The sequence below is a fragment of the Emydura macquarii genome, unplaced genomic scaffold (assembly GCF_026122565.2).
Source record: "Emydura macquarii macquarii isolate MOO-44397 ecotype Brisbane River unplaced genomic scaffold, CSIRO-AGI_Emac_v2 contig_1027, whole genome shotgun sequence".
In the NCBI taxonomy this organism is placed as follows: Eukaryota; Metazoa; Chordata; order Testudines; family Chelidae; genus Emydura; species Emydura macquarii.
The window spans coordinates 16,756,192-16,783,954 of NW_027131164.1; the positions used below are offsets into that span (position 1 = coordinate 16,756,192).

At 38.6% G+C, this 27,763-nt stretch overlaps 1 long non-coding RNA gene across 1 annotated transcript; it reads left to right on the forward strand.

The window, feature by feature from the left end:
• The first annotated feature begins 2,392 nt into the window (after positions 1 to 2,392).
• Positions 2,393 to 7,258, forward strand: LOC137150847 (uncharacterized). Its single transcript, XR_010919095.1, has 3 exons — positions 2,393 to 2,519; positions 2,644 to 2,681; positions 6,798 to 7,258. It is a non-coding gene; the product is annotated as an uncharacterized lncRNA (long non-coding RNA).
• Positions 7,259 to 27,763: the final 20,505 nt, after the last annotated feature.

Below are 27,763 nucleotides of genomic sequence, written 5' to 3' on the forward strand. Positions count from 1 at the left end.
GAGCGACACCCTCCCTACTTGACTAGCTACCAACATCAATTCTGTTGGTGAAATTAGAGGTATATAAAATACAGTAATAGTCTCACTCTACTGGTAATCTTAGGGCCTGATTCTTATATCTTCAGATGTCCATATTGATTTAATATGGGACAGGCAATTTTCTATTTAACTAAGGGATGTCCCTTGTAATACGGGACTGTTGGCAACCCTACTCCCACTCCAACCACTAGGCCTGATTGTCTATGACCCCACCTCTGGACAGGTGCTAGCATTTGTGGTGACTATGTACTTTCCTTTGTGTGGCTGTTGCTAGAAGAAGGCAGACAAGTGAAACTGCAGGGCTATTACAGAGCTTTTAAAGGTCTCTTCAGACTGCATTAGCTGGGTTTTCTGATTCCCTGGTGTGCAGGGGATTATCTTTTTCTTTGAGTTGTTATGACTAGAAATACAGAGAGAATTCAAGAGTGCATGGCTCCTAGTCCTGAGTTCACTCCACTGGACCATGATGCCTGCAATTTAAAAGCATAGAATTAGCTCACTCTTTGTTACAGCACTGTGATAGTCCCAGGGGTGTGCTGTACTTATACTCCACGCTCAGTCTCTGCTATGTGCACCCTTGCCAAGCACCCACTTTTAGACTGGTTCATCATGATACAGTCCCCTTGTTTCCCAGAACCACATCACCTTCAGTTAGGGCCACCTCATTTTGGCCCCTTTTTTGGATTCTCTCCAAGCACTTGTGACTGGTTTGAAAATGCAGTAATTTAGGACAGCTTTCTCAAAACAAGCATGTTGCGTTTATCCCTAGGAACATCACAAGTAGAGGTACGAGGGTTAAAATTACAAAAGCTTAAACACGTTATCTTACCTAAACGTTGGTCTTTGTTTGCCGGTTTTAGGCAGGCTCACAGTATTGGGTGGGCAAGCCAGACTGCCCAGGCAGCCTGATTCTCTCTCAGTCACTATCTCTCCCCCTAGCTCAGAGGCATTTATCCATTCCGAAGACCCTTTGTTCAAAATTTCAAAGTTCTTCTGGGTTCCTGGAAGAGCTCAAACTGGATTTAATATTTAGGGTTCCATAGAACCAGCCTCACAATAACATCTAACTCCACAGAGATATATATTAGATCCAGAAAAAAGTAAAATTAATTCCAACATTCTTCACAAGCACTTTGTAATCCTTTGGGAGGGAAAGTGCTTTATCAATGTATGATATTATTTATTAATTATTTGTAGTATTTATTATTAACCAGGAAAATTAAAACTGATGAGGCATACCTAAAAGAGTTTAAATGTGTTGTTTAGCATTGTTTACATTGCAAATGGAAACACAGGAGTATAATTGGCCATAAAAAAAATCTATAATCCCAAACATTCATAGTGCTAATTCTCACATGTAGAGGAGACCACTTACCCCTTTTACAGAGAGAAATGATAAGGCAAAAAATAATATGTGCAATGGTAGAATTTCAAAAGGAAATGAAAGCTGTTCGACAAAGGAACTACAGTGCCTATTCATTTGATAAATGTGAAAACTCTATTGCAGAATTAAAATGAAGCTTAAGAAAATCAGATGAAAAGGTAGATGAACTAGAACAAAGATTGGGAGACAAAACAGAGTGAAGTGCAGCCATAATCACAATGTGCTACTTTGCTTAATGAGTCGTGTATAAAATGTGATGATTTAGAAAAGAGACCAAGAAGAAAAAAAAGAGGAATGTATAACGTGTTTTCTTTATAGTCATTAGAGTTCAATTATTAGTTTAACAGCAACTCCAATAAGAATGCATATTTCATACTACTTTGTTTTATTCTTATAATCAAACATACAAGAACAACTACATTAAATAGATCCAGCTACTAAATTGAACTACTAACCCTGCTGAAATACTCACTCAAACAACTCTCCCATTCACTCTAAGGCATAATTAAATGAATACCTTTTAAGATAGGCTGAGATTTTCAAAGCTGCCAGGGGCACTTATAAGCACAATTGTCATTGAAATTAATGGAAGTTGTACATCTAAATCCCTTGTATGCATTAGACACCCCAAACTGCCAATGGGGAAGAAATGTCTGGTTACTACAGGGAATCACACCTCCAGTAATGTAGTAGAAATGCAAGAGGTGCGTTTCGGCATAAGCTCCTAAGGTATAGAGTCTCACAGAGTGAAAATGCACAGATTTCACTGAATTCAGGTTCCTCTGCACCACAGATTTCCCTCTGAGTAATAATCTGTTAACAGTCACTTTGTTATATCATTCTGTTTTTTAAAAATTAATTGCATCACTGGTTGAAACGAATTCAAATGTTACTCACAGATACATAGATTTTAAGGCCAGAAAAGAACATTAGGATAATCAGATTGATTTCCTGCATAAACCACCCCCAGAAAAACCTCACCCAGTAATTTTTGCATCAAGCCCTAATGTCTCTTTGCACTATAGCATTTCTTTTGGAAAGATGTCCAATCTTGATTTAAAAACTGAAAATAATGGAGAATCTATCATGTCCCTCGGTAAGTAGTTCCAGTAGCTAATCACTTTCACTGTTAAAAAAAAATTGCACCTTTTTTCTAGTCTGAATTTGTCTAGCTTCAGCTTCCAACCGGTGATTCTCATTATGCTTTTTTTTTCTTCTAGATTGAAGAGCCATCTACAAGCAGAAATCTTCTACCGATGTAAGTACTTGTAAATTATGATTAAATCAATTCTTAACCTTCTCTTGGATAAATTAAATAGATTGAGTTTAAGTCTCTCACTGTAAGGCATGTTTTCCAAGACTTCAAATTCTTCATGTAGCTTCTTTTTAACCCTTTCCAGTTTTTGAACATCCTTGTTGCATACAAATCACAGAGGATCATAGAAGATTAGGATTGGAAGGGACCTGAGGAGGTCATCTAATCCAACTCCCTGCTCAAAGCAGGACCAACCTCAACTAAATCATCCCAGCCAGGGTTTTGTCAAGCTGCACTTAAAAGCCTTATAAACCAAATACCACCTCCCTACTTCTAATTGATATTCTCCTATTTATCCCCACAGATCATATTAACCCTCTTAGCTATACCATTGCACAACTCCCACGAGGGACTGTGACAACATATCTGAATAGAAATATTTTGGTTTTCTGATGATAAATCAAAATTTTCCATGGAAAGGAGATAATTTTTTGTAAACAGTATGTTTGGGCAGAAACCCAGTTTTCTGTCAAACAATAATTTCAACCAGCCCTAATTAAAATGCCTGTTGTTTGCACTGGCCCACCTTATCAAACGAGTCAGGTTGAGCTGTATAACAGTCTGTCCCCATTGTTATTTATCACAAGTCACCCAATTTTTGTGTCATTGGCAAATTTTATTACCAATGATTTTATATTTTCTTGTAGATCGCTGATAGTGTTGAAAACAGTCAACAAAATACTTAAGTTAGTCATTTTTCACTAAATCAAGCAATTTGCTTTTAGGGTTTGGGTTTTTTTTTTAAACATAGCTTCAACAATATTATGCCCAACATGCTGAAAGAGCTCGTTTTCTGTTGCAATTAAGCAATGATCACGTTACATGAGAGATTATCCCATCCTATTTACAGTAAATAGCTTCAAGTAAGAAAAAAAGAGGCTGTATTCATGAATGATTTATATGCAGCTTCTTCTCAAGGTTTTGCATTATTCAAGTAGAAAATTGTGTCCAGAATACTAAAGACATGCTGTAATTTGCTGTATGCAACCAGAGCTGACTGTATGCATTAAATTCTCCAAATTGTCATTTAATACCTTGAAACATCAGGCAAAATGCCTTTGCTTGGCTTGTTGCTTTTTAAATGCTTTTTTTCTTACAACCAAATCTCATTTTGAGCCTGAATTTCTCCATATTCCATTTAAAAGGATAGATTTTCAGGTGGTATAAACTGGCATGATCCTATAGTGTACTATACCTAGGGCCATGGTAAGAGTACAAGTTCCTTTGTAATACCCATATTAATTTTCCACAGCTCCCCTGTAAGACCCCAGAGCTATATAGCATTTGGCAGTCCAGTGTCTTCTATACCAGAAGCTCAGTCTCATAAAATGTAAAGAGGGGCCCTGTCCAGGACAGTCATGAAGAAATAATGGTCATCATTCCAAAAATTATCATGGGCCAACAGTTATCACACATTGGTACCTGAGAAACCATAGCATTCGCTGTCATTATACCAGGAAATAATCATGATAACTGTTTAGCAACTGTTTGTTTCCTGCTGGCAAATACTTACTTTTTAATAGTGATTAGTAGAAATTCTAAAATAGGGATTTCTAATTTTTAAAAGTTTCCTCTATCTCACAGACATTTTCTTGGGGGCTTATTCAGACCTTCAGTACTGAATGGAAAAGAAGTGACTTTTGAAAAATTCTCTGTGAAGTTCTCATATGTTAGGATAACGGACTATGTGGTATTTTTAATAATTTGAACATATGAATCAGAATATGCAGTTTGAGATTGTGTCTGTCCCTCTAACTCTGTGATCCATTAGTCCTAGTTGAGACATATAACTTAGGTAAGTATTAAATTAGCAAATATTACGTCATTTGGATTTATAGTGTGTCTGCAAATAATTAAAATATCAAGGCTAAAACAAGTCTGGGATCTCCAATGTGAAAGAACTGTGTGAAAGTGAAATATTAATGATGAGGCCAGTGGAGATAACAGTTAGAAATATCAGAGCAGGGTGCTAGTTAGAACAGTGTTATTCTTTATCGTCCAAATGTGCATGGCTGTGCTCTGGATATGGCTTCAAATGGCACACAACTGTCTTTTGGAACTCTGTATATGATAAAAGCATAGGCAGAGTGGAAACCATCCACCCATTGCATTAATCCCCTGGGGACTTGCTGGAACACCTGCTTGCAAAGACAGAGCTTCACAACTGCCAGCACTAATGAGAGTGACAGGAATATCCAGCCACAGAAAAGTTGGCTGCCTACTTTGAGAGACAGCATCCAGCCTTCAATCGAGGCCATGTCTTCTGGTGAGGCATATAAGAGGGGCACATAAGGCATCCAATGGGCTTTTGTCTCCTCCCCTCCTCAGACATCTTAAGAGAGAGCTTTGCAGGAGATGGCAGAATATGTTGTTCCTTTTTGCACTGTGCTTATCTGTTACTCAACATATATTTGTCTCTAGCTTTATGAGCCTAATCTACTCAATAACTCAGATGATAATTAATCAACAAAATGCATCATCTTTCAACTGAAATTTCCTGCAGTTGGAGGAGGATAGACTGAGCTCTGGCTTGCCAGAGTAGACAAGTTCCCCACCAGTCTACCTACAACACAAAATGCTAAGTCCTAAAAATGCCACTGCCCCGTTATCCACTAATAGGAACCTTATTTCAGGACCAGGAAGTGGGCAGTCTGATTTAGTGATCAAAGCAGGAAGATCAGTCAAGTGGTCAAAGCCTGTGTCCAAGCCATGGATCAGAGCCAGAATCCGAGTCAGGAAGTTCTCAGGAAGCTGAACAACTTCCTGTGCCTCCTTCTGGCTTAAATAGTCTGGTCCAACCAATCGGTGGCGCTGGTCATTTTCCCCTCTTTATAGGCATTACCTCTGGAATAGGTCAGAGTTCTGCTACTCCTCACTTTTAGTAGTTCTGGATGAGCTGCCCAGTGGTGACCAGGGTATGAGGGCTGCCTGGGAACCCATGGGCCCTTACACTTTGTTATTGCTATGAATTTTTGTGTGGAAGGTGCTCAGAGACTACAGTGATAAGTGGTAGTATAAAATCCTAAAATAGATGATAAATAGACAAGTTCAAGAGGACAAATATCAGTTAAGAGATTGCTACTCAGATAAGCATAATCAGGTTAGTACCTCCACTAGGCTGATGCTTAGTATGTTGTCTGATTGGTGCAGGAGACCAGTAGCTTACTTTGAGAAACGTAGAGAGTAAGTCAACACAGCACTCATCTATGTCAGATTAGGGTGTTGTTTCAGAATTGAGGTTTTGGAGAAAGTGTGTCCAAACCAAATTATTTTCTTAGATGTCACCTACATTTCGAGAGAGTAGCTCACAGGGGGTCATGGAATCAGCTGGGAGGAGAAAATCTGAATTCTGTCCCTGACTCTGCCACCGATTTCCTGCATGGTCTTGTGCAAGTTACTCCTCTGTTTTGTTCCTCACTTTCATCTTCTGTAAAATGTGGATAATAATATGGACCTATCTTCATAAAGTGATTTGAGACCTACTGTTTATTGCAAAAACAATGAGAGTCCTGTAGCACCTTAAAGACTTAAAGACTAGCTTATGCCCGCAGAAATTTGTTAGTCTTTAAAGTGCTACAGGACTCTCGTTGTACAGGCTACCCCTCTGGAACTACTATTTTTTGTTTGTGTTAATCTCGCACTTTGTGCTTGGCATCATTCAAACACAGATAAGACACAAATTGCTCACAATATAAGAATCTACAGATGAAAAACACTTTATTATTGCAATTATTACATTTCAGATTTTTTTAATTACTATTTTACTTCTCACTCATTATCTTTACTTTTAGTTCATACATGTTTGTTAAACAAATTGTGTTATTCTCAAACATCAGAATTTTCCTTGTATTTATTTCTTTCATCCTCTTATTTTCCAGCAAGTTCTCCTGGGGTCCAATCTTACTTCCATTAAAGTCATTAGTAAATCTCTCCTTGTCTTTAGCAGTGCAGCATCAAACCCTAGGACTTTGAATTTTCACTGTCTAAAAATATTGCAGTGATAAGATACTGAATAAAAATCAATGATGTTAAAAATACTCTCCTTTATTTCTCTGACAGGAATTGGAAAAACTGGAGGTGCTGAAGGGAGACAAATTTCTCTACTGAAAAGTATCACTGGAATATTTGTGTAAAATTGATTTTATACCTCTTAATGCTCCTAAAACTAAATGTTCAAGTGAAGGAACAAATGTTTAGATGAAGGATCCAGCTCTTATTGAGGTCAATGGGAGTTTTGCTATATACTTCAATGGCAGCAAGATCAACCCTAAATTTGTTTATCAGCACTGTAACTTACTTGAGGCTGCTACATAGGATTTAAAAGGTCTGTTACTTACACTTAGCTCTTATCTTCACCTAGATGTGTGGTCTGAGTCTATAATGCTTGACTGAGAGGATGGGGGGAAAGAGAGGAGTGAGTTAGCTATCAGTTATGCCTCTTTGTGTATCCATGGATTTGCTGGAACCTTGAGCTTTGTAAACATCAATGGGAAAAGTAAATAAACTTGTGTTTAAATGAATCAATGATATATGAAGCAATAAACTAGCACAACAGCACATTTTCAAAGTGGCCTCAGCTTTTCTTACTCCTAAGAAGTCCCTTTCTAGAGATGGGACCAAGAGAGAAATACATCACAATGAGCTGTGTAATCAAATGCAACATTTAAAAACTCAAGAGATAAAACATGTTTTCTCCCTGTGAGGTACAGTATATTCTGTTCTTTATGATTCCCTATTAGAGGCTCAGCATAAACTATATATAATAGTGTAAATTCTAAATTCTCTGTTGTCTTTGTGTATATTCATGCAGCCCAACCATGCTCCCATTAAAACCAATGAGAAAATTCCTGTTGGGTTCAATGGATTGGGATTAGACCTCCAGGGTTTTGACCATATTTGTTCTTTTTTCCTGAAAGTTTGACACATCCATAGTAACAAGACCATCCACTGAGTCTGTCCAAGAAATGTGGCTACAAGACAGTGACAGGGAGAGAATACAAGAAAGTCCTCGTAAATAAAGATGTAAAACTGAAATAGACATATTGTCAATTGATAAGCCTTGTTATATGTAGGAGCCAAAGATGGAAAAAGGATCTCCAACAACAAGCCGCTCTCGTTATGATTGAATCAGAAATGTATTTTGTTTCCCCATATATCTCATATTTAGTTCTCTAAACAAATCTGGTTAAAGGAAACATCAAAGATATTTTCTTTATAATAGAATTGGAAAATACAGATTCAGTCCAGCTGGCTTTTAGCTAAAGTCCTGTCAAAGAGAATCCACATTTTTCTTTTCTGCTAACTCTTGGGGGTCAGATTCTTGCTGTGTGGTTGTTTTGCTCCACACTAGCAGAATAATTTGGGCATAGAGATGGCATAGCTGACTCTGGGAAGATCACTCCAGTTTAGGGGGACTTTCTACTATTGCAGAGCTGGCACAACAGCCCCTTAGGATCATTGGCAGGCAGCCTAATTTAGAATAGCATTTCAGCTGTTCTAATTGATTCTGGCAACATGTGCAGCATACAACAGGTGTGGGATCAAGGGAGTGAAAAGGTCAGCCGAAATGCACCTCTGAATCCCTCCCCCTGGACTGCAATGTGTTCTCATTGGGCATAGTCACAGATCTAATCCATTGTGAACAGACTGCCTTAACAATAAGAATTAAAATCTCACAGTTATATCAGAGCAATTAGAACTTCAGTGATGGGTAAAAGTAGAATCAGATGCCCTACTTTAGTATGCGGTATCAGCTGTTTTAAAATGATTTTTCCCATCTGTTTTCTGAAATTACATGTACAAATGTTGATGAACAGTCTGGATCAAGCATAAAGAACATTCTCATCACAATACACAAAGTTTTACCTAAAACTCTATGACTTCACCAGATTATACAGTGAACACCCTGAGCAAAATGCAGGGCACTAAGAATGAACAGGAATACAAACTATTTTACCAATGGATTGTGTCACAGAATCTATTGCCTGAATTGGTGAAATATCAAAAGCGCTTGACATTCAGCAAATGTGAGAAGTGCCTTTTTCATAGGTTAGCTGTGGATTTTGTTTTTATGTTCAGCTCACTTCTTTATGCTGCAAACAACAACGTCAGAGTAACTTTGCCAATAAAAATGTATTCTATAAACTATATTTAACTTGCTACCTGGCTGTTGTCTTAGGCTGCTGCCGACTGGCATGCTTGGAGAAAACCTATACTCTGACCTCACAGGGAGCAGAACAAGGTGAAGGCTCTGACTGTGCACCCAGGTCATAAGTGTAGAGAAAGCTGTGCTCGTTCTTCTAAAGAAGTGTTATAGGGTATATCTGATTAAAATCACTGTGGTCACAGAAAGGGCTGAATGACAAATGGCACGAGGCAATAATTACATGCTGTATCCCATGATAAACTTCACCACCATTGATCATTATGAAGATGGCCACATGCAGACAGTATAGACCATGTATGAGAATGGAAATCTTTCTGCTTGAAGGAACCTGCCTCTGTAACCCAGCTCAACAACAGAATGTTCAAGTCCAATGTGATTACGTCAAATAATTGTTAATATTACAATAATCGTTAAACAGTGTCAGAAATCTTGGATTATTCCACAACCTCAAAATATAACAATTGACACTTGTCCCTGATCCTCCTCTCTGTCCATCATTCAGACAGGTATGCAGGATTAAACAGTGAAATGGGAAAAGATTGAGGAAGAGGAAGATGTTCCACTGCAGAAATCTAATAAAAAGCTTTTTTCGTTAACAAAAAATCTATTATAGTCCTTAGGCATCCAAACAATTTCTGAACCAAACTTCTCTTAATTGCCTTTTAGTCCAATGTTATATTTCCTTTCATAACTGCCATTTTATAGGCCCATATATTGTATACTATTTTGATTTTTTACAAAACCTTTCTCCTAAAATCATTCTGATTTAAAGCTGAAAGAACATTTTTGCATGTAATGCTTTTTGCTTGAAAAATGGCTATAAAAATTTCAATTTTTAAACAAACTTTTCACAATAATGTTGTAATGAAATTTTTATCAAAATCATTTTAAAAGATTTTTTTTTTCTTCATTTACCAAAACCTGGTTTTTAAATGTCTGTAAAGTCTCATGGAAAGTTTCACAAAAAATGGAAGAGGGGTTAATTTCAAACTCTGTAAATAGAAACAATGTTATTTGCAAAATTGTTTACTCATATTTCAGACCATCTCTACTCAGAATGCCTGGGAACCCCACAAAGAGATGCAATGCCTCTGTCTAGTTCTGTTACTTTATGGTGAGCAAATATGACTCTAAATCCACACAGGGATAAGATCTGTGTTGAGTTATCCCAACCCTTATCCCACTGGGCCCTAGCACTGCCAGAGATTCAATCTTACTCTGGTCTATTTTTGTTAAACATTAACATTATTTTAGTGTGGATCTACTCTGAAAAGTCACTATGTAAAAATGGCTTTTTCTAAGATAATGTGTCTGGATGTGTTAGGCACAATGGAATAAGTTAAGGTATAAAAATGTGATCTCTTCAGTTGAATCTCCTTGCTTTTAAAGGCTTGTGTCACAAATGTAATGCTATGTATTATAGTTCAATACGAGTGATAATTTCCTTGATTATTCACTGCAGTATTTTGAAAGAAGATATTGTCTGCAGAAGTGCTTGGATTGTCTCTTACATATCATGTAAATACAGAATTACAAATGAATTATGAATCCATGCAGGAATTGAGTTTATAAATCATGGAATATTAACTAATTTAAAAAACAAAACAAAACAAATATACCGTTTACCATAAAGGTTACTGCTTGTAACATCTCTTTTAAAGCCTGTCTTGAGTTGTGTGAGAACTTAATAATAAAGCACTATACAAACATTAATAGCAGAAGTGAGTTTAAGAGACACTTACACCTTCTTTCAAAATGCTACCATGTAAAAACTTAGAGTCACTGAAGTAAAACTTCATACCTTCTCTCTGAATTTGTTCTTTATTATTATCATCATCCCCATTTTACAGATGCAGAAACAGATCTGGGAAGGCCTAATTCAAAATTGATATGACAGCTGGTATAAGTTTAATTGTTAAAGGAGTCTAAAGGTAAGTTTGTGTAATATGAACACTGTAGATCCAGAGAAGGCATAAGTTACATCAATTTGGATTCACTTAAGATTAGATTCCAATCCCAGTTACACAGGTTTAATGCTGGAGTAATTGCATTGTTCCCATAGGTATGGCTGTGTTAGAGAGTGGGAAAAACACTGACTTTTTCTGTATTATTTTATCCCAGTTTTATCTCTTTGACCTATGAACTCTTGACCTATGAAATAACTCGTGCTGGACTAATCAGTTTGTGTGCAACATTTTCCCACACTGAATTTGATTTAGCTCCCAGTGTTTGTTAGTGACAAGTGACCTACACAGAACTGGGGGGTAGTACTAGGTATTTTATTTGGTAGATAGATGTATGCCATGGACTTGCTCAATTGTTTACCTGCACATTAGATACAGTCTTATCCCAGTTCTCAAATCTCATAGTAGAAGATAAAACAGAATTCACTGAAGTGTGGTATCTCCATCAGTCATAACTGACTGATACCAGTCTGTTCCCAAAGGTTGGCTTTTTTCCCTCTTATTTCACCTCTTTCCAAACAGGAGAAAGCTGTTTTTCAGGCTTTTGGGTTAAACTGTCTAATTTTTTTAATTATGTTTACCTCTTCAAAAGAATATGTCCACAATTAATGACAGAAAGGCATTCCAGACTAGTATTAATATGATATAAACATCTCCAGACATATTTGAAGATCTACTGAAATGTCATAAAACATTGAAAAGTGTTCTTTTTGGAGACAAATGGTCACATTCAGTGACCCTGAAAGGACTTAGTGGACAAGGAACTCAACATGAAATGCTAGTACTATACTGGGCTAAGAGGGTTAATGTGATCCTTGGATGCATAAACAGGGGAGCAATGAGGAGTAGGGAGGGGAGACTATATCATGTAATAAAGGGCTTTTTAATCTACTGGTGAAAAGCATAATAAGAAGCAAAGGAAGCTGATACCAGACAAATTCAATTTAGAAATGAGACACAAATTTTTAACACTGAGAGTGATTAACTATTGGAACAAACTACTGAGGGAAGTGGTGGATTCTGCATCTCTTGATGTCTTCAGATCAAGACTGGATGCCTTTCTGGAAGATATGCTTTAGTCAAACACAAGTTGTGTTTTTAATTTTTGGACTAAAACATGGAATTCCATCATTAGCTGCTGCTCACATGCAGTGATGGACATTGCTACTTTCAACTCATTCCTATACTATTTATGTCCATGAAGAGACTCAGCATGGCAATGCTGATGGGCTGTCATGCCTGCTATGCCCAAGCTCCCGTCAAACCAAAGAAACTTTGAACAAAGTGTTTTATCTCAATTTAATGGATAGGTTAGCCATCACTAACACAGTTATCAACAAAGTAATGGCTAAGGATGATGTGCTTTCTATTGTGAAAGGAATGTTACTATAAAGTTCAGTGTTGGATCATAAGAGTCCTCAGTATACACAGTTCATGTAACATCCACATTAATTACCTATTACATGATATAATTGAAATTGGACAGGCCTGATAAATGCAAGGCCTAGCAAAATATAATTGACCAAAGTGCACAGGGAACTTATAACAGTTAACCACGCGGCATAGGGAAGTTACGACAGGTCAAGGTGGCGTAAAGAACTTACACAAGTAATGACAGGAATACGCTCAACTGCAGGCCATCTGCCAGAGGTAGAGCTAAACCGCAAGATGCTGGATGCGCTTAAGGCTGACTTCTGCAAGACAGCCCAAACCCACGTGAAATGTTTGACCACAGAGTGTCAGAAAAGTAAATAAATACTCAGAGAAGTCGGGTTCAGTGGACTGCAGCCCGGCTCAAGAGGGGGGTGTCTACTCTTGAGTCTATCGAGAGGACACCAACCCTAAGAGGCTTGCGAGCTCCAGATTCCAGTGACCACCTGTTGAGGACAAGGGTTTTGAGGCAAGAACCCAGACCAGAGGCTGAGGCAGAGTCTGGCCATGAGTATAGTATCCGGATAGTTCAGGAGTCTATGGACTCAGGGAATCGGGGGGATTTAATTGAGATCTGTGGATCATGTCTCCCCTAGGCAATTGCTAAGAAAAAAAATGCTTTTAGGATAAGGAGGATAAGGATAGGTAATAGATAAGATACCATAAATAGTAATGAATAAGTGTAAATGTTAATTGTATAACTGTTTGATTGTAAGAAGTCTTGTCAATTGTCTTGTTGCTTGTAATCATTAATAAAATTATTCATTGATTCAACCTGGGGTGTTCTTTTTCCATCAATCTCAGAGTCCTCGTAAAAGAATCGGGGTGTCCTGCTACCCGTCCAATTCGGCCTTTCCCTACTAAATTTTAATATCAGCAGGTGTTAATCACAGTTGCATCTTATGGGGGATAAGAGTGATCAGTCTGAACTCACTTCAATCTCAGGTTTTGGAAGCTCTTCATGAAGGTCATTTTGGTATTGTATGCATGAAGGCCATAGTCTGGAGTCATGTCTGATGGCTGTGGATCAACACAGACATTGAGAAGAAGGCGAAGAGCTGTACTACGTATCAGCAAATTCAGCATGATCCTGGCCCAGCTCATTTATGCTCTTGGTTCTGGCCTCAGATTCCTTGGACATATATTCATATGGACTTTGCCAGACCTTCATCAGGTTATATGTTTTTGGTCATAGTCAATGCCCTTTCAAAAGGGCCAGAAATCTTCAGAGTGACTTCTACTAAACCTATAAAGGCCATTGGACATCTTAGATCCTTGTTTAGCTAATCTGGTTTACTGTTACAATTTGAGAGTCACAAAGGACCTCAATTCTGTTCTGAAGAATTTCAGAGATCCCAAGCTACAAATGAAATTCAGCACATATACCCTGCTCCATACTGACCTGCTACAAATGGACTAATGGAATGCTTTGTACAAACATTTAAGCATGCCTTAAAAGCTAACAAGTCTAGTTCAAGTAATCCACAGAAAATTGGACAATTTCTTGCTTGTCACCAGGAATACACCACACACTATTACCCTGGAGTCACCCGCAATTCTTTTCTTGAAAGAGTGTTTGCATATCTGTTGGGGACACGTAACGTTCTGATGTTGCCTCATGCGTAGCCAGATCCCAAGTTCTTCCAAAACTGATCAACGATGTGAGACTCAATCATTTTTTTCCAAGTTGGAGACTTAGTGTGGACTCGTAGCTACAGTTATGGAGTGAAATGTATATCTGGAAAACTTGTACAATGCACAAGACCTGTTTTGTTCATGATAAAGTCTGACAGTATTTTTATGGAAACAACACATTGACCAATTATAATAGATTGGTGAGGCATGATTTCCCTTTACAAGAGCCATGTTGACTCTTCCCAAACATATTGTATACATCTGTGTGTCTGATAATTCTATTCTTTACTATAGTTTCAACCAGTTTTCCTGGTACTGAAGTTAGGCTTATCTGAAATTGGTAGGATCACATCTGGAGCCTTTTTTTAAAAAGTCAATGTTTCATTAGCTATCCTCCAGTCATCTGGTACAGAGGCTGATTTAAACTATAGATTATATACCAGAGTTAGTGGTTCTGCAATTTCACATTTGAATTTTTTCAGAACACTGGGGTGAATACCATCTGTCCTGATGACTTATTTCTATTTAATTTGTCAGTTTGTTCCAAAACCTCAATCTGGGACAGTGCCTCACGTTTGTCAGCTAAAAAGAATGACTCAGTTGAGGGAATCTCCCTCACATCCTCTGCAACAAAGACCCATACAAAGAATTCATTTAGCTTCTCCACAACAGCTTTGTCTTCCTGGAATGGCCCTTTAGCGCCTCGATCATCCAATGGACTTCTCTCATTGTTTGGCAGTGTTGCGGGCAGGTATGCTCCATCACGGGCATCGGGTCACTTGAGAAGGCAGGGGAAAACAGTCGAGTCGGGGTCAACAAAACAGGACTCCTGTTCAGAGCAGTGCAGCCTAGCAGTCAAAGTCAATAAAACAGCTCTCTATTTGGGGCAGTGTGGCCTAATAGCCAGAGTCAACAAAGCAGCCCTCTGGTGAGGGCAATGTGGCCCAGTAGCCAGAATCAGTGAAGTGGCCCTCTCAATCAGGGTGACACAACATAGGAAGGCACAGCACCCCAGGGGTAGGAGGGCTCGGGCCCTCTGCTTCTCCGAGCGCCAGGCCTGGGCCCTGTTGGTGTGTGTGGGGGCGATTACACACTACAAATCAGCAGGGATCCTCCTGAAATATACTGAGTGGTACCCCAATTCACTCACCATAACCCCATTCAAGTCCTGTGGGCTACTTCCTACCCAGCCTTTGGTGGCAAAGATTCACAATTTCCTGGGGCTTCCAGGGTCCCTAGCTGGTGCAGCTTCTAGCAGCTCAGTCCTTCCTCAGGGTTCATCTGGCAGACTGGGATCTGCTTGGGGCTCAGCGTGGCTTAGCTCTGGAGCCAGAGTCCGCAACAGCTCACTGGAGAGAGCTGATGGTTTGTGTTCTTCCTCTTCAGCAGCCAGCCCAGACTGAGCTGGATTGCTTCCTTTTATACCTGTCTTCCATGCTGAGCATGCCCAGCAAAGGCAGAAGGGCGTGGCCTCCTCAGCCTGCTGTGCATCTTTAACCCTCTCTAGGTCAGAGTGGAGCTGATATGCCTCATCATAGGCAGACTTTCTGCTTCTGATGTACTTAAAATTTTTTGCAGTTAGTTTTGTGTCTTTTGCTAGTTGCTTTTGAAATTATTTTTGGGCCTGTCTAATTATACATTTACACTTAACTTGCCAGAGTTTATGTTCCTTTCAATTTTCCTCAGTAGGATTTGATTTCCAATTTTTAAAGGTTGGTTCTTTTTTCCTCTAAGCGCTTGTTTTACTCTGTTGTTTAGCTATGGTGTCTTTTTTTTTTTTTTTGGTCCTTTTTTTTTTATTTGGAGTAGACATATAGTTTGAGCCTCTATTATAGCGTTTTTAAAAAATTTCCATGCAACTTGCAGCTCTTTCACTCTTTTGACTGTTCCTTTCAATTTCCATTTACTAGCTTCCTCATTTTTGTGTAGTTTCCCTTTATGAAGGGTTTCTTTGGCATTTTAGCCCCCCAACAAGGATATTAAATTTAATTTCATTATAGTTGCTATTACCTAGTGGTTCAGCTATCTTCACCTCTAGGACCAAATCCTATGTGCCATTTAGGACTAAATCAAGAATTGCCTCTCCTCTGGTGGGTTCCTGGACTAGCTGCTCCAAGAAGCAGTCATTAATGGTGTCTAGAAATGCTATCTGTGCATCCTATCCTGAGGTGACATGTACCCAGTCAATATGGGGATAGCTGAAATCCCCCATTATTACTGAGTTTTTTTGTGTTTGTTTTTGTAGCCTCTCTAATCTCCCTAAGCATTTCACAATCACTGTGACCATCCTGGTCAAGTGGTCGGTAGTATATTGCTATATACTCTTTATTATTCAAGCATGGAATTTCTATGCACAGAGATTCTATGGTACAGTCTGATTCATTCAAGATTTTTACTATATTTGACTCTAGGCTTTTTTTCACATATAATGTCACTCCACACATACCAGCACAACCTACTCTGTCATTCCTGTATATTTTGTATGCTGCTATTACTGTGTCCCATTGACTATCATAATTCCACCAAGTTTCTGTGATGCCTATTATCACAATATCCTCATTTAGTATCCAGCATGCAAGTTCACCCATCTTAGTATTTCGATTTCTAGCATTTGTATATAAACACTCATAAAATTTGTCAATATTTATTTGTATGTCTTCATGTGATATAATTGAATAGGACTCTTTTTTTGTTTGATTGTTTCTCTTCTATTTCTACCCTGTACTTTATGAACTTACATTATTTCTTCTTTATCAGAATCTAGAGTTTCCCCTTTAGTATATCCTCCCCTCAGGGATGTCACTGCCTGAACCATGTGCTCCTCTGCACCTGTTGGCTTTTCCCCAGCCCTTAGTTTAAAAAATTCCTCTATGGCTTTTTTAATTTTACATTCCACCAACCTGGTTTCTTTTTGGTTTAGGTAGATCCCATCCATCATGTCTAAGCTCCTCCTTTCCCAAAAGGTCATTTCCTGATAACAATTTCTTTTTCATTGGATAGTTTAGAGGTATCAAGGGATTTAATAAAATTGTGAACCTGATTTGTATTTCACACACTGTGTTTTATACCACTATAACTTCACTGAATTTTGCTTCTGATTTCTACTAAAGATCACAACACACCCTTTGTGTTCAATCTCATGTAATTTTATGGTAAATCCCTTCGTATTTGTGCAGTTACTGTCTGCCCACTATAAATCAAATATCATTGCTTCACAAAAATATGAAATTTAAGCCTTGAGCCATTCACAATGCAGTCTGGAAAGACAACTTAGTGCATTTAACTAGTCTCAGTATCTCCTCCACATGAACTTCCTCAGATGGGTTTACCATTAGAATTTATATTGAAGGTGTATGCTTTGAAAAGTTCAAAGAATGAAATCTGGAGATACATCTGGGTGATTTTCTGCACTTTGCTATCTTGTTCCTCTAGAATTTGAAAATATCCAAGAACAGGGGAAGAGTAATATTATATGGCTCGGACACACTTATTTTCATCTCAACTCAGCAAGATAAATCTTGACCTTAGATTGATCTTGCAGCCCAAAAACTGAAATGAACACTTATGCAATAGAGCCCAGCTCAAACTAAAAAGAACTAAATGGAAAAAAAGGTAACAGATGAGCCAATAGGCAAGCATGAATTATAGCCAAATGAGATATTAAACAATGTATCTATCACTTTGTTAACTGAACAGTAATTTAATGTTTAAAATAATGGAAAAGAGGGTGATGTATGAGTGGTTTATCAAATGCATTAGAACTTAGGGAGAAGTACACACCATCTCCAAGGCAATCCATAGATGTGCACGTTAGGCAACTTTTGACTAAAGTCTAACTACCGCTAAAATTTCAGTTAGCACTTAAAAGCCACACTGAGAGGCGACCTGCGTCCCCCTGCTGGATGTCTGGAGCTCTAAGGCACATCAGCAGCTCTAATTCACTAAGATGGTGGTAGAAGAATGGGGAAAAGAGACACTCTCTTTCAAGGTTGCAGTGTTTAGTTCATGCTCTTTTTGCCTTAGGAACTAAAGGGGACGCAGCACTGAGAACTCCGTGAGGAGTTATCCAAAGGCTGACTTCTAGGTGAGATGAGCTGTGGTGAGACACTTCTGGTAAAAATTCTCTAAAGATATCATCTGTGCAGGGGTCTCACTCCTGTGTCTCCGATCCTCAGTGCAAGAAAAGCAGAAATCCAAGATTTTGGGGTTTTTTGGTCTCTAAGGGCAGTGACCATGGGTAGGAACATGAGTCACCTCTTCCACTGGTGATCACAAGCCACCACAAAACATAACTACTGTGTCTGGAACTTTCCAGTCAGTTCCCTCTTGACAATGGCCAGCAAAGGAGCTCCTCTCACTTGCATCTTTTCTGCACCAGCTCAATATCTATCCTGCTTCTAGTATCATTTTACATGTCTTTGCCCCTTTCCAGCTCCTTTCTCCTTACACTCAGTTCTGGTTCTTTTGACTTTAGTTTTGGTGATCAGATAGCTTTTTGGTCACTACAGGCCTTGAGCATTGACAGGACACTAGTTTTTGGTCTCCTGGAACTTCAGAAGAACCCTTGTTCCATGGCCTGGGTTTGTTTGTTTTTTTAAGGCACCAAATGTTTCATGGTGTATGCCTTAGTGTTTCAATGTCTTTTCACCTCAGCATTTTGGAAGAAATGTCCTGTGCATTTGATATTTTTTCTGTAGTTCATTCAATTCCCAAGCTTACTAGGTTATGTGTGCTTTTATTTTAATTTCATCCAGAGAGGATTGGCCACAATGGCTAGGCGTGCTCAGGTATTGCAAGCAGCATGAATGAGGGCAAGCAGGTTCTGCTCCTTGGTAACCTTTCTTTCCTTGGGGGCTGCTGGAACAGGAAAATACTCTATAAATCTTGACATCTGATTATTTCCTGTTCTCCAGCATAGCAACACTGTGGATTTTACAGTTCATGTTCAGTTCCAGGAGTCATTCCATCAGGGCCTTAATTTTTTGTCTCTTGTTATTAAGAAACGATTCCTTTTCAGAAATACAATATACTTACAGATTATTGTAGATCATTTTACTGTGTGTTCCATATGTACACATGCTAATGATATTTCTGTAAACATAAATTTGGTCATTCATGAAAGAGTTAAATAGAAAGAAATTTGACTAATGATCTGGTAAATCCTCTTTGAAAAGACATATACATTCTTCTGGAAAGTAGAATCTTCCACCTGGTATGGAATATTGCAAGGGTTCTGTTAATCAGCCAATCTAATAATGGAAGTTATGATTTTCAGCTTATGTAGAGTTCCCACTTGTAATAATAATTCCTTAATACGTACTGGTAGCTTTTTCCTTTTGTTTAAACTGGAATCCTGGGTTATAATTTCTCAACATGAAATTTTCATGTGAGTCCTATGCATTCAGAATGAATGTTTGGCCACATCACTAAAGACTGGAAAGATTTTGATCTTTACTGATATTTGCCTGGATTATTGGTTACACATTTTCTAATTTATCTCCAGATCTCTGATTGTACTTTCTCTTCTTATACAATAATAAAATGGATTCTGGGTGTTAAAAAATTAAGGAGACACTGCTGTTTATTTTATTAATCTTTTTATGAAAGTTCAATTGTGCATTTTGAATTGTATGTCTCTCTTCTTGGTCAGCATGCCCCTTTTGATCCCAAAGGGATAAAAAACATTGATAAACTCATTTCCCAAAACGTGCAGTCTTTCAGGGAAAATTTTTAAAAAAAGGTGACAAAAACAGGCAGTACTAGCACAAGAAGGTAATGTACAAATACATGAAGTAAGAAAGGAGTACTGCAGGAACATTAATAAATAAGAAGGAAAACAAAATCAACAATTAATCTAAAATGGCTGTACTACTGTCCTATTTTTTTAAATTTGATCTGTCAAAAGATGAACAAAGAAAAGTGTTATAAATAGATAGAAAATAAATATGACTGTTTTATTAAAGCTTTTCATCTTAAAAATGTCCATGGGAAAATGTAACATATATAAGTCAGCAGACCTGTGTGCTATGCTGTGCATTCCAGGGTGTTATTGGAATTAGCTCCTGAATTTATTAAACCACTACCAATTATTTTTGAAAAGTCATAGAGACTCAATAAAAAAATAAATGTGGTAATGATATTTAGGAAGGAAAATAAAATCAAAACAGGCAATTATTTTGTAGGAAGCCCAACTTAAATCATGAGTAAAATAAGGCATCTATTATTAAGAGAGAGAAATGTATTAGTATGTAGAGGACAATGAGCCTGAGCAACATACAACCTGGGCTTATAAGTAACAAATATTGAAAAGAAACTATTTATTTGATCAAATTAAGGAACTAGAACATGAGGATGGGCTAATGGTTAGGGTAATGGACTGGGACTCAAGAGATTTGTATTTAGTTCCCAGTGCAATCCTGTGTGACTCTTCTGTGTGTCATTTAATGTTCCCTCTGCCTCAGTTTCCCTACTTATAAAATTGGGATATTATCTCCCTACCTCACAGGGGTGTTGTGAAGGTAAAACCCATTAATATATGTAAGGTGTACAATGGTTAATACAACAGGGATGAGAGTCATAAAAGTATCCAGGTAGATGGATAGGTAGATGGATAGAGGGACTGCATTAAAAATAATACAATGTCTAACAATACCCTTACATTAAAAATTAGTGCAAATTAGTCTGGATATTAACTCTTTGATATGGATTAAAATTGCTTGATGATCAGCTACATTGGGTAAATAAATACTGCAGTGCACTTACAAAACATCTATCATCTAGCCATCCACAAAAGTTTAGAGAAGTTGTTCATCCCATGGGTACAGTAGGTATCAGTGTTAGACCAAATCTTATTTAACTTAAGCATGTGAGTAATTCCATTGGCTTTATTTTATGCACATGCTTTTATTTTATGGGTAAAAAGTGATTGCTTTTTTATTTCTTTACAAGAATACTGAACCATAAATTAATAAAATGGACTGGAAGATGTAATGTTTAACTGTGTAGGCACAGGAATTGTGATCTCAGATCACTCAGTTAGGGCATATAGCAAGTTTAGTTTCAGTTCACAGAGCTCTGTCTTTCATCAGTGGTTTTACTTTCTTTTAGTGGAAATTGCAATTTGGTCTCAGCTAGTTTTACCTTTGTCCTCCAGAATAATTTATATCTATTTCCTTCGTCCAATAACTAAGGAGCTAGTTGTTCAAACAGTGATGACAATTACAGTTGAGTGAACATCTCTGAATTTTCTGTAAACATTCACTCAAAGAAAAATATCAATGTGTTTTAGCTATATTCCTGCCTCCTTTGCATTTGCTTTCCATGAATATTCTAGCAAATAAATTTACTGGCAAGGACGTTTGTAGAAGCAGAAAATTTCAAACAAATATTAGAAAATATTAATGGAAGGTGACTTTTTAACTCATAACTGAGAGGATTAACAGAAACCTAATTCTCAGAGCAATGCATATACAATCAGGGATCAGAAGCAATACCATGTGACCTGTATGTCCAATCAAAACAAACACATCCTAAATTCTGAATATCAAATATTCTCAAGGACTGCTCATGAGCAATTTACAATAGTTTCTTGTGGAAAGTGTATGGGGAGTGATTCTGAATAGTAAATGAACTTTGATACAGTCATGGAATGCTCAACAATAATTTATGAATGGATAAACTAAACTCTCTCTCATCCCTATGAACTAAGGGGGGGACTCACTATAATCTCTGTTATGAATTAATTTCTCTGTTTGAATAGTTATCTGATATGGATACAGAACCTTCTCTCCGCACCAACAACTCCACCCCATCACCCTCTTGATGGATCCCAAAGCATTTTACAAACCAGTTGCATAAGATATGCAGAGGGGATCAAAAATAAAGAAAATACATGGAACCAGGAGTGGGGAAAGAGTATGGAGGGGAATACTATCCCTTAAGCAGCATCTTTTACAAGCTAAAGAGTACAGTGGATCAATAAAGGGACGTAACCAGCTGGTGTCCGAGGGGAAGAGCAGAGTTAAGGAGCAGCCACTCTTCATTTGAGGGGCGCTATGAAGATAGAATCTGTTAGTGATTGTGAGCTGCTCAGATGCTGTAGGAATGAAGGCCATAAAAGTAGATATATCCATAATGAATATTTATGTGTAACTTTTAATGGGCTTTATAAAAAAATTAGGCAGGTATAATTGTCCCCATTTTACAGATGTGGCAAAGAGAGGTCACATGATTTGCACAAGGACTAACAAGTATACCAGGGCAACACCATCTTTCTGTCCTAGATATTTATATGCCCCCTATTAGCATAATACCTGTGCATCTCACAATCTTTAATGCATATATCCTCTCAACAGCCCCTGAGGTAGGCAAGTGCAATTATCCCCATTTTACAGAGGGGGTTCAGGGTGAGTTAAGGGTGTGATTCCCAGCTTGCATAGACATAACTCATACGAGCTCTCATTGAGCTAGCACACTAAAAATAGTAATGTAGCCATGGTGGCATGGGCAGCAGTGAGCACTGACACAGGCCAGTTACATATCCTAATTACTAATATTACTAATATGCTAATTACATATCCACAGGGTATAGGTTGATTTATACTCGGAGCAGCTAGCTCATGCCATCACTTGTCACTAGCCCATGGTGCCATGTCTACATTATTATTTTCAGTATGCTAGCGTGATAAAAGCTAGCATGAGTATTTCTACATGAGCTGGGAATCACACCTGTAACACCAAGTGTAGATGTAGCCTACATGTCTCAGTTCACAGTCTACACTAGAAGACTAGAAGTTCAGTCTACACTAGAACCGGAAGGTGTCAGCTCTAGCTCAAAGAGACATAACAACACTAACTCTGACTGAGCTAGTATACTAACAGTAGAAACATGGCTGAGGTGATGCAAGGGAATAGTTGCCCTGAGTCAGATCCCCTCTAAAACAGTAGGTATGTACTCAGGACAGCTAGCCTCTCCTGCAGTGCCACACTTCTGTTTTCAGCACACTAGCTCAATCAGAGTTAGTGTTGGTATGTTACAACTTGCAGCTCTTGTGTAGACATACCTTAAAAATGATTTCCCCAAGGTCACACAGGAAGTCTGGGGGTGAGCAGGGAATAGAACTCAACTCTCCCACAGCTTAGACTAATGCACTAGCCCCTGGACTATCTTTCCTCTTATTAAAACTTAAAGCTCAGGAGTACCTGGCTGTCAACCTTGTAGTCTTTTCAGCAAACTAACCTCTTGTAAGGCTGATTCTACTTCATCTAATGAAAACAAAAATATTGGAAGAAATCAAAATTTGTTAGAGAGCTTTTGAAGCACACTCGCTTTTTCAAAGTCCTAACAACTGTAATAAATTTTCCTTTCCTTCCCACAAAATCACAAATAATTATTTTCTGTGAAAAATGTGAATAATATTCTTATTAAAATAATCTACATAGCGGTTAGTCACTTCTGAACACCCCATTGCAACTGTTTCATTTGTACTGAAATGTTTAACATTAATCTTTCATACTTTCCCACAGACGTCCCCTCTAATCCTTCGAATTTCAACTCATTTCAGTCTACTGCAGCCTAAACTGCATCATCTTAATGTATGGAAATGGATTTCCCTTGGTTACAGACAATGGCAAACGGCAGGCATTCGTAAACTAGCAATTGTATCCATTGTATTCTAGTCTGGGGGGGATGGAGGGCAAAATGCTGGTAAACAGCATCTGTCAGTTCACAGAGCTGAGGACAGGAGGCATTGAGAAAGACAGCTTCTTCCCTTCTTTCTTCCAACACACAATATTTTTCTCTCTCATCCCTTAGCCTACAGTAGGTAATTTCCCAAATGATCCCATTACTTGTACTATAAACTGAAGCCATGCAACTTTCCTTCAATCTCATGCTCAACCAGTACATTTCAAAACTGGCCAATTTCATCAGACCAGCTGCTTAATTTGCAATGGGAAAAAAAAATCTTACAACCCCACTCCAAAAACTGTAAATGCTGAAAAATAACTTTTTTTAAAATGTAATAAACTGATTGATGCAACCACCTTTTAAGTCTGTAATTCTCAGTTTTGAGGAGTGGACTGGGCACTTCATCCAAAGCCAGCTCTTTTGCATTCATGAAATATTAAATAAATAAGAAAAGTAGGTTCAACCTTAACTCTTGGTGAGTCTTCCATATCTTTGTCATTCCCATGAAACTGATGAGACTAAGATGTGGCTGTTCACACTTTGGAAGCGATGTGCTTTATTACTAGGGCAGGGAGCTAGGAGACAGGATTCCTTGACCCCTCACTTGTACCCCTGGTTCTACCACTGATTTGCTGAACATTCAGTGATTTAGCTTTTCTATGCCTCAGTTTGTCCATTTGTATATCTCAAGTAATAATAGTACTGTATTTAATTCACAGGCCGTAGTGAGACTTCATTAATGTCTGAAAAGCTTTCAGATCCTGGGATGGAAGGCACTAAATACGGCAAGTGCACAGTATCATTATTGTTATTATTACAGCTGAAGAGACATCTCTTTGGAGTCCTAATAATAATACCCCTTTATTCGTAATTTAACACCCTCCTAACGAGCCTAACCAGTCTATGACCTAGAAGACTGGTTCCCCTTCTAGGTAGGTGGAAGTCATCCAAACTGTACAGCCCTCTCTTCCCTATACGAGGTGGCTGAAAGTTTCACAAAACCAAAACTCTCTACTTACACCACTTAACCAACCAGTATTTCACTTCCAGAATGTTCTGCCTTTTATCTTCCTTCATTCCCAAGGAAGGATTTCCAAGATCACATGGACATTTCTCTCCTTCAGCACCCTTGGGAGTTACCTGAAGTCATCTATAATGTGTGTGGTATCATGTGAAGCAGTGTCATCAGTACCAATATGCACCATCATTATTGGAGCCTTGCTCACCAGCTTCAGAAGCCTATGCAGTCTTGGAGTCAAATTTTGTGTCGTTATTCTGGGAGACAGCACATTATTCCATTGTCCACCTGTCCCCCGCAGAACATTCTTTCCATCCTTCTTACTATGGAATCCACAACAAGGACCATCTGTCTTCCTTCAACGGTTGGAGATCTCTTTGTGGGCATCTTGACTATCTTGCCGAATGGGCTTAGCAGCCTCCTCAGGAACATTGCACATAGCTATCGGTTCTATTTGATCAGTGGATCTTCAGAGCTATTTTCGTCTTCCATGCTGAGAACTGATGATAACTGAATACTTCTAGCAGTTTGGAATTTCTCCTGGTGCCTTTTCCTCTAGTGGTCCCAGGCTGCCCACTGATATCAGCCTTCAGCCAGATAGAATGCTGCCTGGTCCTCTTGCCTACAAGCTGCCAAGTTGGCGCTCTGGTCCCTTGCTGACCAGTTCCTTTTTCGAAGCTTGGGTGGTGATGCTTCCCAAACCTGGTTATCCAAGAACTCCTCAGCCTCTCTGATGCACTGTAGTGTCTGTACTTGTCCTTCCAAATCATATGTCTTTTCTTTCAGCACAGCCAGCAACTTACATTTCATACAGAGGAAGTTGCTCCTGGCTTTAGGCAAGAAGGAAAACATGGCACATCCATTGCAGGTCACAACCACTGTTCTGTGGCTGACCATTTTGGTGCTGAGCACAGAACTGTACTGGCAAGACAACCTCTCACATTCCCTCCAAAACTCCTATGTTGGCTGCTTCTGTTAGCCTACTCAAGAGGTCACCTGGCAATTTATTTATATATGAAGCTTTGCTGTTTAGCTCCACCCTCTTGCTAACAGGGAGATATTAATCACTGAGCAACTTCAAATGCTGAGGCTGATCACAGACTTAAGGGTCCCACCCACACACAGATATAGAATTTCTTTTTAAAGCAGGGGCTGACATCCTTTCATGACAACAGTGTATACATCCATACTTATACGTTTGTATTCATATGGGTATCTGCACATGCAGCTGAGAGTTTTGTGCATGGAATTTTTTCATATATGTCTATTTACTTCTAAGGCCACCATAACTGTACCGCCTGAGGCCCCGTCTTTAACATATTTATCCGCACAACAGGCAGAAATACCCAGTGATCCTAGGTGTAAGTATTAGGACTATTAAAATATTAACCAGTAAGTGGCTAAAGAAGCTTTGGTACTATTATAAAAATTATTAATAAAGTACAATTATAATAAAAGCTAGTCAATAGAACCATTCTGGAGGGTTGAGATAAGGACAACACAGAACAGAAACTATACTGATGCTTTTCCTTCTCCACAGTAGGTTGAGTACTTGAGCTACAGCCATTTCTTCCTAATTCCACCCACTGAACATAAGTCAGCATCCAATGTTCTTTGTCCACAAATGAGTAATAGAGAATGTTTTGGCTGGAACTGCATATTGTTTTGACTAGGCCAAAGTGGTACCATAATGTTCAGTACCTCCACCTCTCACAACAGCTGATACAAGTTCTTTTGTTCTTGTTATGTCTACAGGAAGGGATGATGAGCCTTTGGTAGCATTCTGTGGTATGACTAGTGTCTTTAGGCTGGTAATCGGCATTAACAAATATTTTATTCATTGGGTGTCTTACTTTTCATGAGCAGTGTCCCAGTAATGACTCTGGACAGAGCAGTAAGAGCAGAAGCATGCAGCTTCCGTCCGTGGCTGGTGAATGAGCATAACCCATGATGCAGAGATGGGCGCATAGGCAAATTTCTCTTTTGTAATTTGAGAATGAAAGTAGACTTTATGGCTCGCCAGAAACTTATGTCAGAGGTGTACAGCACACATACCTGTATGAAAGAAAATATACAAAATGGAAATGACAGGTTTGTGTTGATAGATTGTTGCTGATGAGGTATAAAATAGAATATGCATTTGCTGTGGTTAAAGAGAACTTTACATTAAAAGTGTATGTATTTTGGTTTCACTTTGTGTACATGAATGAATGTGTTACATTACAGTTCATTGGCAGTGAAATCACAGACTTATGAGTACTTGAATTATGTGCTGAGTTTCAGCATGCTTTATTGTGGTAAATTTCACCCTGTAACTTATGAGCTTCTCTTTCTGAGTATTGATTCTTTGCATCTCTAAGGACCCTAAAAGAAAGGACAGTTGTTTTGTTTTAAGGGCAGCACAAACTGCCATAGAGGAGACATAAACTGTGAACTCTCTTATGAAGACTTTGCTCTTGTTCATTCTTGTTTTGTTGTTCCCAGATTTGAAATAAAAGCCATCTACAGTTAAAGTATTGATTTGCCTTGTTGTGTGTGGGAAACTTACCATTGACTTCAACAGGAGCAGAAATGCTGAGCATTTCTGAAAGTACTTCACAATGTTTATAAAATGATTTGAAGGTCATTTACGTTTCTAAGGTAAGCAGGACACACACAATATGCAAATACTAAAACAGTTTTCAGAACTTTTCAGAAGTAGACATCAAAGTTTGGCAGACATTTAAATCGTGCCAGCACTTTTAGTACTGGGGACAGGACTTCATTCTCCCTTCAGCACACACAGTAAGTTCCACCCTCATACCTACACAGACGCCTCCACTGTCCATATGTAAGAAGGCCTCATTCCAGTGCAGAGGGTGTTAAACCACCCTGTTGGGCTCAGCTAACCCTCTACCCTCCCCCTTGCAGGAAGTGCAGGGGCAGGGCAGGAAGTATAAGGAAGTAGTATAAGGAAGTAGGGCCCTGCAGCTCTGTTGGAGCCAGGCTAGGGAAGAAGCCAGACATCCCTCCGAGGGAGAAGAACTGCCAGCGGAGTCCACGACCAGCTGCAGTGGGCAATGACTCTCCTGAGCTGGCCTGGAAAGAAGGCAAATAGCTGCCCTGGTAAACTGAAAAATCTGA